At 49.2% G+C, this 14,377-nt stretch overlaps 1 protein-coding gene across 1 annotated transcript in view; it reads right to left on the bottom strand.

The window, feature by feature from the left end:
• Window positions 1-14,377, bottom strand: part of BMP7 (bone morphogenetic protein 7) — a 112,683-nt gene that overhangs the window by 43,136 nt on the left and 55,170 nt on the right. The window lies entirely within an intron of this gene.

The following is a 14,377-nucleotide window of genomic DNA, read 5'->3' on the forward strand; positions in this document are numbered from 1 at the left end:
ATACTGTGGGAAAATTATACTGTATGTGGGGACAGGAAAGGGACATTGCAATATGTGTTTTGTTACTTCCTGTTTTCCATACTTGGGTCACATGTACAAGGAACAAAATGCTATGATTCTTAGAAAGTGACAACAAAAAAGCACCAAGATAGTCTCAGCTCTGAAAAGGTTACTGCCCCCTCTGCCCAGTAATGGGGAATCTCCAGCACCTACCTCCACATGCAGAGCCACACTCCACATAGAGAATAATGGAGCCTCCAGCACTGACCTCCACCCGCAGAGCCGCACTCCACATAGAGAATAATGGATCCTCCAGCACCGACCTCCACCCGCAGAGCCACACTTCTCATCGAGAATAATGGGGCCTCCAGCACCTACCTCCACCCGCAGAGCGGCACTCCACATACATGGCTGCTCTCAGTGCTCTGTGCTGTGCGCACAGGACCTGTGATGAGGTCACAGGAGGGGAGGAGACAGGGGTCACATGATCGGGGGCCCTGATACCTTACCTCCTGTGATCTCATCACAAGCCTTTGCACGCTACCAGCAGCATCAGCGTTCACGCTACTTGTAGATGCTGCTGGTAGCAGAGCACATAATGCCGCCCCCACGGTCACTCACTTTTAGGTGGGGAGAAGATGGAGTGCCATTGCAGCAGCCAGCAGGAATGTGGTGGGGGCCCCCTTAGAAGCTCTTGTGGTGGGGGCCCCGGGGCTGAAGCCCCGACTGCCCTGCCTATAATCCGGCCCTGGCTGTGATCCTGAGCAAGCAGGGGGGGCCCACTCGTTGGCGATGGCACTGGCACAGGCTCCCTCATAGTACGGCGGTGTGTCTGACGGCGGGTGGGCCCTCGGGCGGTGTGTCTGATGGCGGGTGGGCCCTCCCCCTCCCCATCCCCCTCCCTCCCACTGGCAGAGACACTTTTGTGTACTATGATGGGCCCTGTGCCAGTGCCGTCGCCCATGAGTATGCCCCCCCACCTGCTCAAGCAACCTGCACTTTCATCTGCATCTTCCTCACCATGTAAGGTGGTATAGTATGCTGGAAGGGGAACATGAGTTTCATCTGGGTCAGATTCTGGCTGTGTAGAGTGTGAGGGGAATGTAGCGGTCTGGGTCAATGTACCAGCAGAATCATCTAGCAGTGGCTGGGCATCAGTGCACTTGTGGCGCCCCCAGGAGTACGGTTGCCACAGTGGCATTACCTTCCTCCTAGGGAGTGTGATGTCATGCTTGGGAGCAACGAAGGATCTCTCTAGCAGTTAAACCAACACACAACACAGTTCCCACTCCAGGCCAGGAGGGAGAGCTCTGAACCTGACTGCTGAGGAGCTGCTCTCTGTGGTCGGGAGGAGGGAAGTTAGGGCAGTCTGTGAAGGGAAGGGGAAGTGTGTGGATGTAAGAAGGGGAGCTGGAGGATGAGCAGAGTTAAGGCTCACTCCTAGCTGGAGCGCATGGTCCGGATTCCGGTGTCCAAGTTTGTAGGGACACTGACGGTCCTGCAGCAGAAACCGGAGTAAGTAGCAGCTGTAAATGCTCTGTTCCCAACTAAGGCTCGGAGGCCCGAGCAGCGACTTGAGTGAGCCAGAAAGAAAAGGCTACGGCTGCCTGCCATACGAAAAAGTTTGAAAAGAGCGTCAACAGGTGGAACTTCAGTGAACTCAGTACTGAGAGTACCTCAGATAAGTGCTAGAACGGAGGCCACACTACCTATCTGCAGAGACAGAACTCCTAATTTGCTTCCAGGCTGACCAACTCCTTCTCCATTTGTACTCTGGGTCCTGTACGGCACTTACCAAGTACAGGTAAAGGAACTGCACGACTGTGTCTGTCATCTTTCTCCTGCGCCTGGCGCACGGCTCTGCTACATCCTGCACTGCACACCATCTACCAACTCTTTCATCTGCCCTGCGACTACGGCCCTACCTGTGCAGGACTTCTACATCTTAGCTGCACCACAACATCTGTCCCAGAGAAGCGACACTGCAGCGCTGGTCAATCTAATCAGAAACCACAGGTGGCGTCACGTATCATTCACCTATAAACGTTATTCACACCTTTGCATGGACGCCCATGCCCACGGACCGGGTCACCACCACCCTGACACATCCCTCTGAGACACCGGCCCGGTACCAATTAACCCCACTGCCCTGGCTGGCCACCCACACTCGATGTCAGATTCATCTTGGACTGGGGAATTCACGATTTGACTTGATAACCCAGGCATGGTATGTGGGAAAAAGCTACATGGACTAATGTGAAGTGTGGCCTGCTGCATCATTCACTTTTGGTGGGGGTGAAGGACACAAGGAAAAGGGTTCTTCCTGACAGGACGAAGCGCTTGACGACTCAGTGCTTGCATTTTTTTGAAACTTCAGAAGAGGAGGGCATATTTGCTGGAGTCTGTTTCGGCAATGTAAGCCAAAACCAGTTCCTGATGCTCCGGCTTTAAAAGCGGTTAACCTACTCCCAGAAAAGGTAGCCTTCCAGGCGTTCCGGAGCCAGACCATGACGCAGGCTCAACACCTCCTGCCTTAGCTGCTATTGTGCTTTTGCCACTACCAGCAGATGCCCCACCACCATCAGTACCAGCTGCCCCCCCCACGCCCACGTCCGCGGCCTCTTCCACCATACTTCCAAATTTTGGAGAAAATGTACCCAAAATAACATCAGATATATGGTACTGTATCAGAAGCGTACAGCTCTATACAGTCAAAGGATAATTGTCAATCTCCCTGTATATTTCATGAGTCACACAGACGCTCACAGGCTCAGTATGGATTAGACAAGAATATAAAAAGTAGAAAAAGGGTACAGTATCATCAGATACCAGGTATATATAGTATAGTTTAAACATTCTAAATCTCCGTATATATTTCAGGAGGCAGACACAGACGCTCTCAGGCTCAGTATGGATTACAACACAATATAAAAAGCCGTAAAACGGTAATGGATCTGAAGCGTTCAGCTGTACACAGTGTAGGGGTCATTGTCAATCTCAGTATTTATTTCCACAGTCAGAAACAGACTCTCACTTGGTCAGTTTGGATTAGACCAGAATACAAAAAGCAGTAAATGGGTAATGTATCACAAGCGTAGAGTTGTATACAGTGTTGGGGTAATTTTTAAATCTACATAAAAATTGCAGGAGTAACCCACAGGCTGTCACAAGCTCAGGATGGATCACACCACAATATAAAAATAAGATCCGCAAGAAATAATCACACGTGGGCCAATGTTCCAGGTGCCAATGATACACTTAGAGTGGTGGGTGGAGGAGGACTTCCTGGCAGAAAGGGTACAGTATCACCAGATACCAGGTATATATAGCATAGTTTAAACATTAAAAATGTACGTCTATATATCAGGAGTAGTGTTGAGCCACCCCGATAGAGTCTGGTTCGGTTCGTCGAACAGGAGGCAAGTTTGTCGAATACCATCGAGCCCCATTGAAAACAATGGCAGGCAAACACAAACACATACAAACACATAGAAAACAATTACAAAACGAGACTAACGAACGAGACTCCGGCATGACCCCACGGTCCGCGTCCAGCTTACTAGAGGGACACGCGAGGCTCTGGCACGCGAGATCGAGCAATAACAGGTCTGTCATGCCCTTATATGTCCGGCGCTGCATACACGCTACACTGAAAGGACCAGCGTGTGTCGCTTACAGGTGCGGATAACCGGCTGAACCCCGTTAGTGATGGGGATCTGGGATTCCAATTCTTCCCCGCGAATGAGGATTTCCCAGTAAGTGCAGGTCAACCGGAATTCCGGAATTAGGCCTAACCGGCATTCCAGAAATAATGTGAAAAAATTAATTGTACAAACCACAGGTGCTGTAGCTTGCTTAACAGCTGGGCTCCTCTGCTGAGTAGCACGCAGTTCTTACATAAACAGGCGGCATAGCTTGGTTCACGGGTGGGCTCCTCTGCTGAGTAGCAGACACAGTTACTAGGCCCAAAGTATTAACTGGGCTAAATGCAGTCAAAAACTGGCTCTTTCATAAACAGGCGGCATAGCTAGGTTCACGGGTGGGCTCCTCTGCTGAGTAGCAGACAGTGCTACAAGGCCCAAAAGGATTTTCTGGACAAGATGCGGTAAAAAATTATTAGAAACACACACAGTGTAGCTCCTTGACAGGTTACTAGACACCGCTACTATGCCATGAAACTGTCTATTAATATTTAAACCATTATTAATGTTAAAATAAAGTTACGCTTTTGGTGAACGAACCGTTCTCGAACGGAACAGCCGAATTTTAAGCAAAGTGTTCGAGTTCGATGAACGGTTCGAACACCGCCCAAAACAGCTCGAATTTGAACTTGGCGAACAGGTCGACTCGAACACCGCTCGTCTCTAATCAGGAGGCAGACTCAGACGTTCTCAAGCCCAGTATGGATTCGACAAGATTGTAGAAAGTTGAGAAAGGGTACAGTATCACCGGATAACAGGTATATATAGCATAGTTTACACATTAAAAATCTATGTCTATATATCAGGAGGCAGACTCAGACGGTCTCAGGCCCAGTATGGATTCTACAAGATTGAAGAAAGTTGAGAAAGGGTACAGTATCACTGGATACCAGGTATATATAGCATAGTTTAAACATTAAAAATCTCCATGTATATTTCCGGAATCCGACAAAGACACTCACAGCCTCAGTATGGATTAGACAAGAATCTAAAAAGTAGAAAAAGGGTAATGTATTCGAAGCGTACACCAGTATACACTGTTAGAGTATTTTTCAATCTTCATATATATTTCAGTCTCAGTAAGACAGTCCAGACTCTCCTCAAGAGGAAACGAGATGGATACAAGTACAGACAGAAAGTCGAGTGACTGCAGAAATTTTGGAATTACTAATCACGGGAAAAACTCCCGGGAGAATTCTCAGAGGTGATGCTGACCCTCAATTACTTTGTCTGTGGAGACAGTGAAAACAGTTCTTTGTGAAGAAAGGTTTGCTGTATCGCAATACCGTGGATCCCATCACCGTTACTCATCTCCATCAAATTGTGATCACAGGGAGAGATGTAGACATTGTCCTCACTGCCTATCATGATCTGTCAGGTAACTTTGGAGTGCAAAAGACAAAAGCCACAGGCCGTAGGCGATTCTATTGGATTGGCATGAGAGGAGACATTTAAAAATGTGGGCAGGAATGTCACACGTCTGTGAGGAGGAAAACCGTGAAAGCTGATGATAAACCACCACTGCATCTCATTGTGAGTCGACGTCCATAACAAATGGAAGCCATTGATCATCTGAAGATAGAGCCCAGCAGGACAGGGCATAGCTACGTCTTAACCATCATCTATCAGTTCACCAAATTTGTAGTGGCAGTCCCAGTGAAGGATTTAACAGCCCAGACTACACAGCGGTGGAACAGGGAGAGGTAAGTATTGCAAGTGCTGGGGCCCTGAGCAAGCAGAGGGGGCCCACTCGTGGGCGGCGGTACTGGCACAGGGCCCCTCATAGTTCGCCGGTGTGTCTGACGGTGGGAGTGCACCCCCGCCGTCAGAGACACTTGATTGTACTATGAGGGACCCTGTGCCAGTGCCGTCACCCAAGAGTGGGCCCACCCACCTGTCCAGGGCAACGGCGCTCGCACGGGTGCGTGCGCCAGGTGGTGACCCCGGCCATGGGGGGGGGAGGCAGTCCAGTTAGGGAGGTTGAAAAAATGGCATATGTTGATGTTGGACATTCAGCAGCTGCAAATGGAGGAATTGGAGAAGTCCGAGGAAGAGGAGGACAAAAGCGAGCCATTTTTCTGGCAACCTACGTGTCAGCAGGGGAAGGTGGGACAAAATCCTTTGAAACCCATGCATGGTTCATTTTAATGAAGGTTAGACCATCAACATTTTGGGTCGACAGACGGGTCCTTTTTTCTGTCAGGATTGATCCAGCAGCACTGAAGACTCTTTCGGATAGCACACTAGCAGCAGGGCAAGCGAGCTCCTGTAAGGAATATTGTGCCAATTCAGGCCAGGTGTCCAGTTTACAGGCCCAATAGTCAAAGGGGAATGACCTGTGAGGGAGAACATCGATATGGGAGTAGTTTGTAACCATAGTTGACAACTGCTGTCTCCTGTCACTTTCAATCGATGCAGTATTACCAGTCGTGTGAGCGGTACTTGAAAAATCAGTCCACAACATGGTCATGAAACCCCTGTGTCCAACGCCACTTCGGCTGTCTGCACCACAAACACCTCTTCCATGTTGCCCTCTACGGCTCGTGGGAGAACCATCACCGCCGCTGTGTGCTGGGAATGCCTCAAACAAACGGTTTACCAGAGTTGCTTGTTTGTTAGCCAATATTAGCTCTAGGTTCTCCTGTGGCATGTTTTGGAATTTGCTTTTATAGCGTGGATCCAGGATGCTGGCCAACCAGTTGTCGTCATCGTTCATCATTTTGGCAATGCGGGATCCCTTTTTAGGATCTGCAAGGCATAATCAGACATGTGGACCAATGTTCCAGGTGTCAATGTGGAGGAGCACTTTCTGGCAAATCAACATCCCTTCAATCAGGCACAAACCCTGTACCTGACCTTGCCACGCCAACATTTTCTCTTGCCCCCTGAGAAGCATCCTCCTCCCCTAAATAATCATCCCCATCATCCTCCTCCTCTTCCTCCACCTCGTCCAAGAGAGTTCCCTGAGCAGACAATGACTTGACTGTCATCAAGGCTTCCCTCCTCCTCTTCCTCCTCGGCTGCAGACGCCTGCTCCTTAATGTGCGTCAAAGTTTGCATGAGCAGAAGCATAAGTGGGATGCTCATGCTTATGATGGCGTCGTCTGCGCTTACCAGCCGTGTGCATTCCTCAAAACACTGAAGGACTTTACAGAGGTCTTTCAGCTTCGACCACTGCACACCAGACAACTCCATGTCTGCCCTCAAACTGCCTGCCCGTGTATCCTCCCACAAATGCATTACAGCCTGCCTCTGTTCGCACAGCCTCTAAACCATGTGCAGGGTGGAGTTCCACCTTGTTGCATCATCGATAATTAGGCAGTGCTTGGGAAGGTGGAGCAATCGCTGCAGCTTCTGCATACGACTGGAGTGTACGGGCGACCGGCGGATGTGCGAGCACAGTCTTCGCACCATATGGAGCAGGGCTGTTAACTCCGGATAATTATTGAGGAAGCACTGAACCACCAGGTTCAAGGTGTGAGCCAGGCAAGGTATGTGTGTGAGTTTTGAAAGGGCTACGGCTGCCACAAAATTCCGGCCGTTATCACTAACTACCTTTCCTGCCTCAAGATGTAGACTGCCCAGCCATGACTCAGTTTGTCGCTGCAAGTAGTCGGCCAGTACCTCCGCGGTGTGTCTGTTGTCGCCCAAACACATCATCTTCAACATAGCCTGCTGATGCTTACTACTAGCTGTTCGATAGTGGGACACCTCAGGTGTAACACTGGCAGCTGCGGATGGAGTGCTCGTGCGACTGTGCTCTGTAGACGAGCTTTCGCTTCTGGAGGAGGAGGAGGAGGGTCGAACGCCTACAGCCAACTGTTTCCTATAATGTGGGCGAGGCAGCACTGTCCCACCGCCGCTGTCCCCTGTGGACCCTGCATCCACCACATTAACCCATTCCGCAGTGATGGACACATAACAGCCCTGGCCATGCCTACTGGACCGTGCATCTGTTGTGAGGTGCACCTTTCCACTCACTGATTGCTTGAGTGCATGGACAATGCGGTCTCACATGCACGTGGAAGGCTGGGATGGCTTTTCGAGAAAAGTGCCGACTGGGTAGGTCATAGCGTGGTACTGCGTAGGCCATGAGCTCGCGGAAAGCTTCGCTTTCAACCAACCGGTAGGGCATCATCTCTAACGAGATTAGTTTGGAATGTGGGCGCTCAAACACTGTGTACACGGATGAGAACTTTCTTGTCCTACTGAAAGTCTCTGGTAGGGTGATCTGGACTTGAGAGCTGCATATGGTGGAACTAGCGGTGGACATGGCGGACTGAGAGAAGGTTGGTGATGGTGGTCTTGCTGATGGCCTAGATTCAATCTTTCGTAGCAATAACATTGTGATTCCCCGACTGCTTTGGCCTTGCGACGACACCTCAACATTTGCTGCTGGTGGTGTGCTAACTGATGGGCTTACAGTGGGGGAAGCGATGTAGCGTTGCTGACTACCTTCATTTGGAGCAGGTGCACATTGTTTGGTAGTCTGTCCACGCTTGCAAGTGCATGGTGGTTAAATGTCTAAGCATGCAACTGGTATTCAAATTTCTCAGATTTTTCCCTCAGCTAAAAGGTCTTTGCGCACTTCTTACAGATAACCCTTGCCTGATCATTAGGATTTTGTTCAAAAAAGTGCCACACTGCACTCTTCCTACTATGGAAGACATTTTGAGGCCTTGCACGCTGCGCTAATTTGACCATCTGGCCAAGCTGTCATGCAACTCTTTGGGTTTTTGTAACCCGTTTTTGGACTGCAATGGGCCTGCCAGATAACAGCTGTTGCGATGTCAATGCCTGCTGCGGATCCTCCTCCTCCTCCTCTTCTGAGCTATTGGCAGCAGCACCCTCTTCCCCCAATGGATGCCAATCTGGGTCAACAACTGGGTCATCCATCACCTCCTCTTCAATTTCATGTGCACCTTCCTCAGTGTCACCGTGTAAGGTGTTATAGTATGCAGGAAGGGGCACCTGAGTTTCATCAGGGTCAGATTCTGGCTCAGTACACTGCGAGGACAATGTAGTGCTCTGAGTGAATGTACCAGCAGAAAAATCTAGCAGTGGCTTTGCATCAGTGCACTCCATGTCCGATTCATCTTGGACTGGGGAATTCACGATTTGACTTGATAACCCAGGCATGGTATGTGAAAAGAGCTCCATGGAGTAATCTGTAGTGTGGCTTGCCGCATCCTTCACTTTTGGTAGAGGTGAAGGACACAAGGAAACTTCAGAAGAGGAGGTGATAGAGCTGGAGGCTGTGTCAGCAATGTAAGCCAAAACTTGTTCCTGAAGCTCCGGCTTTAAAAGCGGTTTACCTACTCCCAGAAAAGGAAGCCTTCGAGGCCTTGTGGAGCCAGACGATGACGCAGGCTCAACACCTCCTGCCTTAGGTGCTATTGTGCTTTTGCCACTACCAGCAGATGCACCCCCCCCCACCACCATCAGTACCAGCTGGCAACCCCCGCCCACTTCCACGGCCTCTTGCACATACTTCCTCATTTTTGGAAAAATGTACCCAAAATACCACCAGCTATATGGTACTGTAAAACAAGGTACAAGGTGTATATAGTATTGTGGAGAATTTGAATCTCCCTAGAGATTTTAGGAGGCTGAACTATTATCTCAGGCCCACTATAGATTACACCTCAATTTAACAGGCTGAAATAGGCAAGTGTATGACCATGCACAAGGTGTGTATATAGTATTGGGGAGAATTGGAAGCTCCCTAAAGATTTTAGGATGCTGAACTATTATCTCAGGCCCACTATAGATTACATCTCAAGTTAACAGGCTGAAATAGGCAGGTGTATGACCATGCACAAGGTGTGTATATAGTATTGGGGAGAATTGGAAGCTCCCTAGAGATTTTAGGAGGCTGAACTATTATCTCAGGCCCACTATAGATTACACCTCAATTTAACAGGCTGAAATAGGCAGGTGTATGACCATGCACAAGTGTGTATATAGTATTGGGGAGAATTGGAAGCTCCCTAGTGATTTTAGGAGGCTGACAATGATGCTCTCAGTCCAAGTATGGCAGCAGGCAGCCTAATAAGCAGGACTGCTGCACACAAAAGTGTGGAAAAATGAACGTATGGTAACTGTGCAGAAAAGAGGAAGAAAAGTATTTTTGCTTTTAAAAAAGCAGTTTGCACAGCAGTGTGCAAACAGCAATGCAGCTATCAGGGAGCCTTATAAGGCAGCCTAATAACCAACAGAGCTGATACACAAAAAATATAGCCTCCCCTGTCACTGCACACAAACTGTTGTGTTGTACAGTGGAAATCGCTAACAGCAGAAGCAGTTTTTTTGTTCTTCTTCCCTGCCTAACGCTCTCCCTTATTCAGAATCAGCAGCTGCAACCTCTCCCTAATGCTAATATCGGCAGAAGTAAGATGGCGGTCGGCGTGCACGCCCTTTTATAGCCCCTGTGACGCCACACAAAGCAAGCCAATCACTTGCATGCCTTCTCAAAGATGGTGGTGACCGCTGCCCATGTCATCGCGTTGCCCAAAGTGTGCGTCCTCCATCATTGGCTGAAAGGGCGCTGGAAGCATCATTTGAAACGCGACTTTGGCGCTCTGGTCGCCAAACTCACGCTATGGTCGGGTTTCGTTTCATGAAACCCGACTTCAGCAAAAGTCGGCGACTTATGAAATTGACCGACCCGTTTCGCTCAACTCTAGTCATAAGTATTCAGATCCTTTGCGCAGACACTCATATTTAAGTCACATGCTGTTAATTTTCTTGTGATCCTCCTTGAGCTGGTTCTACTCCTTCATTGGAGTCCAGCTGTGTTTAATTAAACTTTGTAAAGGCACACACCTGTCCTCACAGCTCACAGTGCATGTCAGACCAAATGAGATTCATGAGGTCAAAGGAACTGGCCAAGGAGCTCAGAGACAGAATTGTGGCAAGGCACACATCTGGCAAAGGTTACAAAAAAATTTCTGCAGTACTCAAGGTTCCTAAGAGCACAGTGGCCTCCATAATCCCTAAATGAAAGAAGCTTGGGACCACGAGAAGTTTTCCTAGACCTGGCCGTCCAGCCAAACTGAGCAATCGTCAGAGAATAGCCTTGGTGAGAGAGGTAAAGAAGAACCCCAAGATCACTGTGGCTGAGCTCCACAGATGCAGTACGGAGATGGGAGAAAGTTCCACAAAGTCAACTATCACTGCAGCCCTCCTCCAGTCGGGCCTTTATGGCCCGACGGAAGCCTCTCCTCAGTGCCAGATATATGAAAGCCCGCATAGTTTGCTAAAAAACACATGAAGGACTCTCAGACAATGAGAAATAAGATTCTCTGGTCTGATGAGACGAAGATAGAACTTTTTGATGATAATTCTAAGTGGTATGTGAGGAGAAAACCAGGCACTGCTCATCACCTGCCGAATACAATCCCAATAGTGAAACACGGCGGTGGCAGAATCATGCTATGGGGTGTTTTTCAGCTGCAGGGACAGGATGACTGGTTGCAATTGAAGGAAACATGAATGCGGCCAAGTACAGAGATATCCTGGATGAAAACCTCTTCCAGAGTGCTCTGGACCTCAGACTTGGCCGAAGGTTCACCTTCCAACAAGACAATGACCCTAAGCACACAGCTAAAATAACAAAGGAGTGGCTTCAGAACAACTCTGACCATTCTTGAGTGGCCCAGCCAGAGCCCTGATCTAAACCCAATTAAGCATCTCTGGAGCGATCTGAAAATGTCTGTCCACCAACGTTCACCATCCAACCTGATGGAACTGGAGAGGATCTGCAAGGAAGAATGGAATGGGATCCCCAAATCCAGGTGTGAAAAACTTGTTTCATCATACTCAAGAAGACTCATGGCTGTACTAGCTCAAAAGGGTGCTTCTACTCAATACTGAGCAAAGGGGCTGAATACTTATGACCATGTGATATTTCAGTTTTTCTTTTTTAATAAATTTGCAAAAAATTTTACATTTCTCTTTTTGGCAGTCAAGATGGGGTGCAGGGTGTACATTAATAAGAAAAAAAAAATGAACTGTTTTGAATTTACCAAATGGCTGCAATGAAACAAAGAGTGAAAAATTTAAAGGGGTCTGAACACTTTCCTTACCCACTGTATGTAGACTTTGCACTGCCCCCCTGGAGACCTACTGCCTTAAGGCCCTTTTACATTTAGCGATGCACCAGCGATCCGACCAGCGATAGCGATCCGACCCGGTCAGAATCGCTGGTGCATCGCTAAATGATCGCTAGTGAGCTAGCGCACGATACTCACCTTTCACACACAGGGATCCTGACGTCCTCCCGCCCGCCTCCACGCATCGCTCGTCGTCACAGCAGGAAGCACACGACGAGAAATAGAGCCGCGCGATCAGCGATGGACAGCGGGGGAGCCGGTCGGAGGTAAGTATCACACAAAATCAGTGACGTTTTAGCAATATTGCTAGTGATATCGCTATGTGTAGAACCCCCTTTACTGTCATTACCCTGCTCTAAATGAACATAGGGTTACTGCCCTGTGCCTTTAAATTTCCCTCCCAGCTCAGAATCTCCTAAGGACTGGTTTTTAATAACCCCATTGCCATTACAGGCGATGCTGTCATCTAAGCGGAGACAGCTAATGACCATGTGGATTTACGTGGAATGGGTTAATTGCGCAATCTCGCTCCAAATGGCCCTATTAACCCTATCTGCCCATCCCATGTAGCGTATACATTATGACTCAATTCCCCTAATGACCAGATGTCAAAGAAAATCGCAAGAGAATGGGCTTCAATGTAAATGAAACGCTTAAATCTCAGCACATGAGCGGCTCTTAAGAAAACAATCAAATCTTTGTAAACTGAAAAATATGGGATGGATTCAATTAGCCCCCAGGCCAGAGGAGGGGGGACATTTCTTCATGTTTACCCGTGCTACCTATTACCGCTTGTATGTAATAAGACATCCTTGACTACAAGAGACTTCAATTTTGCAAATCTGCGCTGACGGATCAGGCTTTTCAGGGCACAGCTGGTTTCAAGTATTTCAGAAGTAAATGAAATCAAATGAGAATTTATAATCCATCCTGGAGTCTGGATTCCATCATCCTGAAATCATTACGCAGCAAAGCGCAGGTGCAGGACACGGAGAAAGGTTTCTTCTCTCTCCAAATAATCCTGTAGATCGGTATCTCTGCCCTGGAATCAAAGTCTTCTCATAATGTGTGAAACCTCTACGATGTCAAAGCAATGGTTGTCCCTTAAAGGGGTATGCACACACACAAAAAACTTATCCTGTACTGATCCTGTCTTGCAACCTGCATTATACTCCAGAGCTGCACTCACTATTCTGCTAGTGGAGTCACTGTGTACAAACATTACATTATACTTCAGAGCTGTACTCCCTATTCTGATGGTGAAGTTACTGCGTACATACATTACATTACTTATTCTGTACTGATCCTGAGTTACATCCTGTATTATACTCCAGAGCTGCACTCACTATTCTGATGGTGAAGTTACTGCGTACATATGTAGGAGGAGAGGCCTCCGCCGAGTACCCGGGCCGGAACCGAGGGGACCGTCTTCCAGGTTCCTGGGGTATCTGTTTCCAGGGAGTAGAGCTAGGGGATGGACTGCTGAGACTGACAGGGCAGTTGGGGGAGGAGTCCAGTGAAGACGGGCGGAGAGGGCCAGACTGTGTGAGTCAGCAGAACGAGGGAGAAGGAGGTGGAGACTGGGGGAGGACCAGAGAGCGAGAGCCACGAGCAGCTTCCAGAGAGGAGGACAGCGACAGGAGGGAGATTTTCGGTGGACCGCAGGGAGACGGCGCCAAGCTTACCGACAAAAGAAGACCGCTGCCTCACTCCAGCTCTCGGCTGCGGCCTACTCGCAGCCGTCCGCGGCCGACGCCGCCTCACTCCAGCTTGCGGCTGCGGCCTCCTCGCTGCTGCCTGCAGCCAACGCCGCTTCACTCCCGACCACGGCGATGACTCCTCTTTTGCCGCCCGCAGCTGCCACCGCCCCGCTCCAGTCCGCGGTAGAGACTGGGCCTCTGCCCGCTGCGGATTCTCCAGTGCGGCCGCAGACTGCGTCTGTGGCCTGTCAACCGCCACTTATCACCACCGCTGCCAGTCCCTGTCAGGTAGTTGCAACCTCCACTCTCCCACTCCCAGGCAGTATCCCGCTGCCTCCGCTGGGGGACACCCCGCCAAAGGACTCTCCGCGGGCCTGTTGTGCCCCTATTCTTCCTGGGCGTCGGAAGACTACACCAGATTTTCAGTGGCTGGGCCCAGTGGCTGCGACGCAGACACACCGTGGAACAGAACGCCGAGGGATGTCAGGATGGATAAGTGATACATAGTGACTAAGGACCCGTAGTCGGCCATTCCGCGGCCCTATAGTGACCGGTCTTTGCCGGATTAGTCGTGTTCTCCCAATCCTTGTTTATGTGTATTGGCTCCCTGCGAGGACAACTACTGTTATTCTGTTGGCTGCGTAACAATAGCCCTAACGGCATTTATCTATAAAAGTTAACGTTTAAAGTCATATCTGTCTCACATCTCGTCACTGCATCCTGCGTACCTGCTATTACCACACATACATTACATTACTTATCCTGTACTGATCCTGAGTTACATCCTGTATTATACTCCAGAGCTGCACTCACTATTCTGCTGGTGGAGTCACTGTGTACATACATTACTTATCCTGTACTG

Source organism: Dendrobates tinctorius, unplaced genomic scaffold (genome assembly GCF_039654945.1).
Source record: "Dendrobates tinctorius isolate UK_male_01 unplaced genomic scaffold, ASM3965494v1 ptg000065l, whole genome shotgun sequence".
Lineage (NCBI taxonomy): Eukaryota > Metazoa > Chordata > Amphibia > Anura > Dendrobatidae > Dendrobates > Dendrobates tinctorius.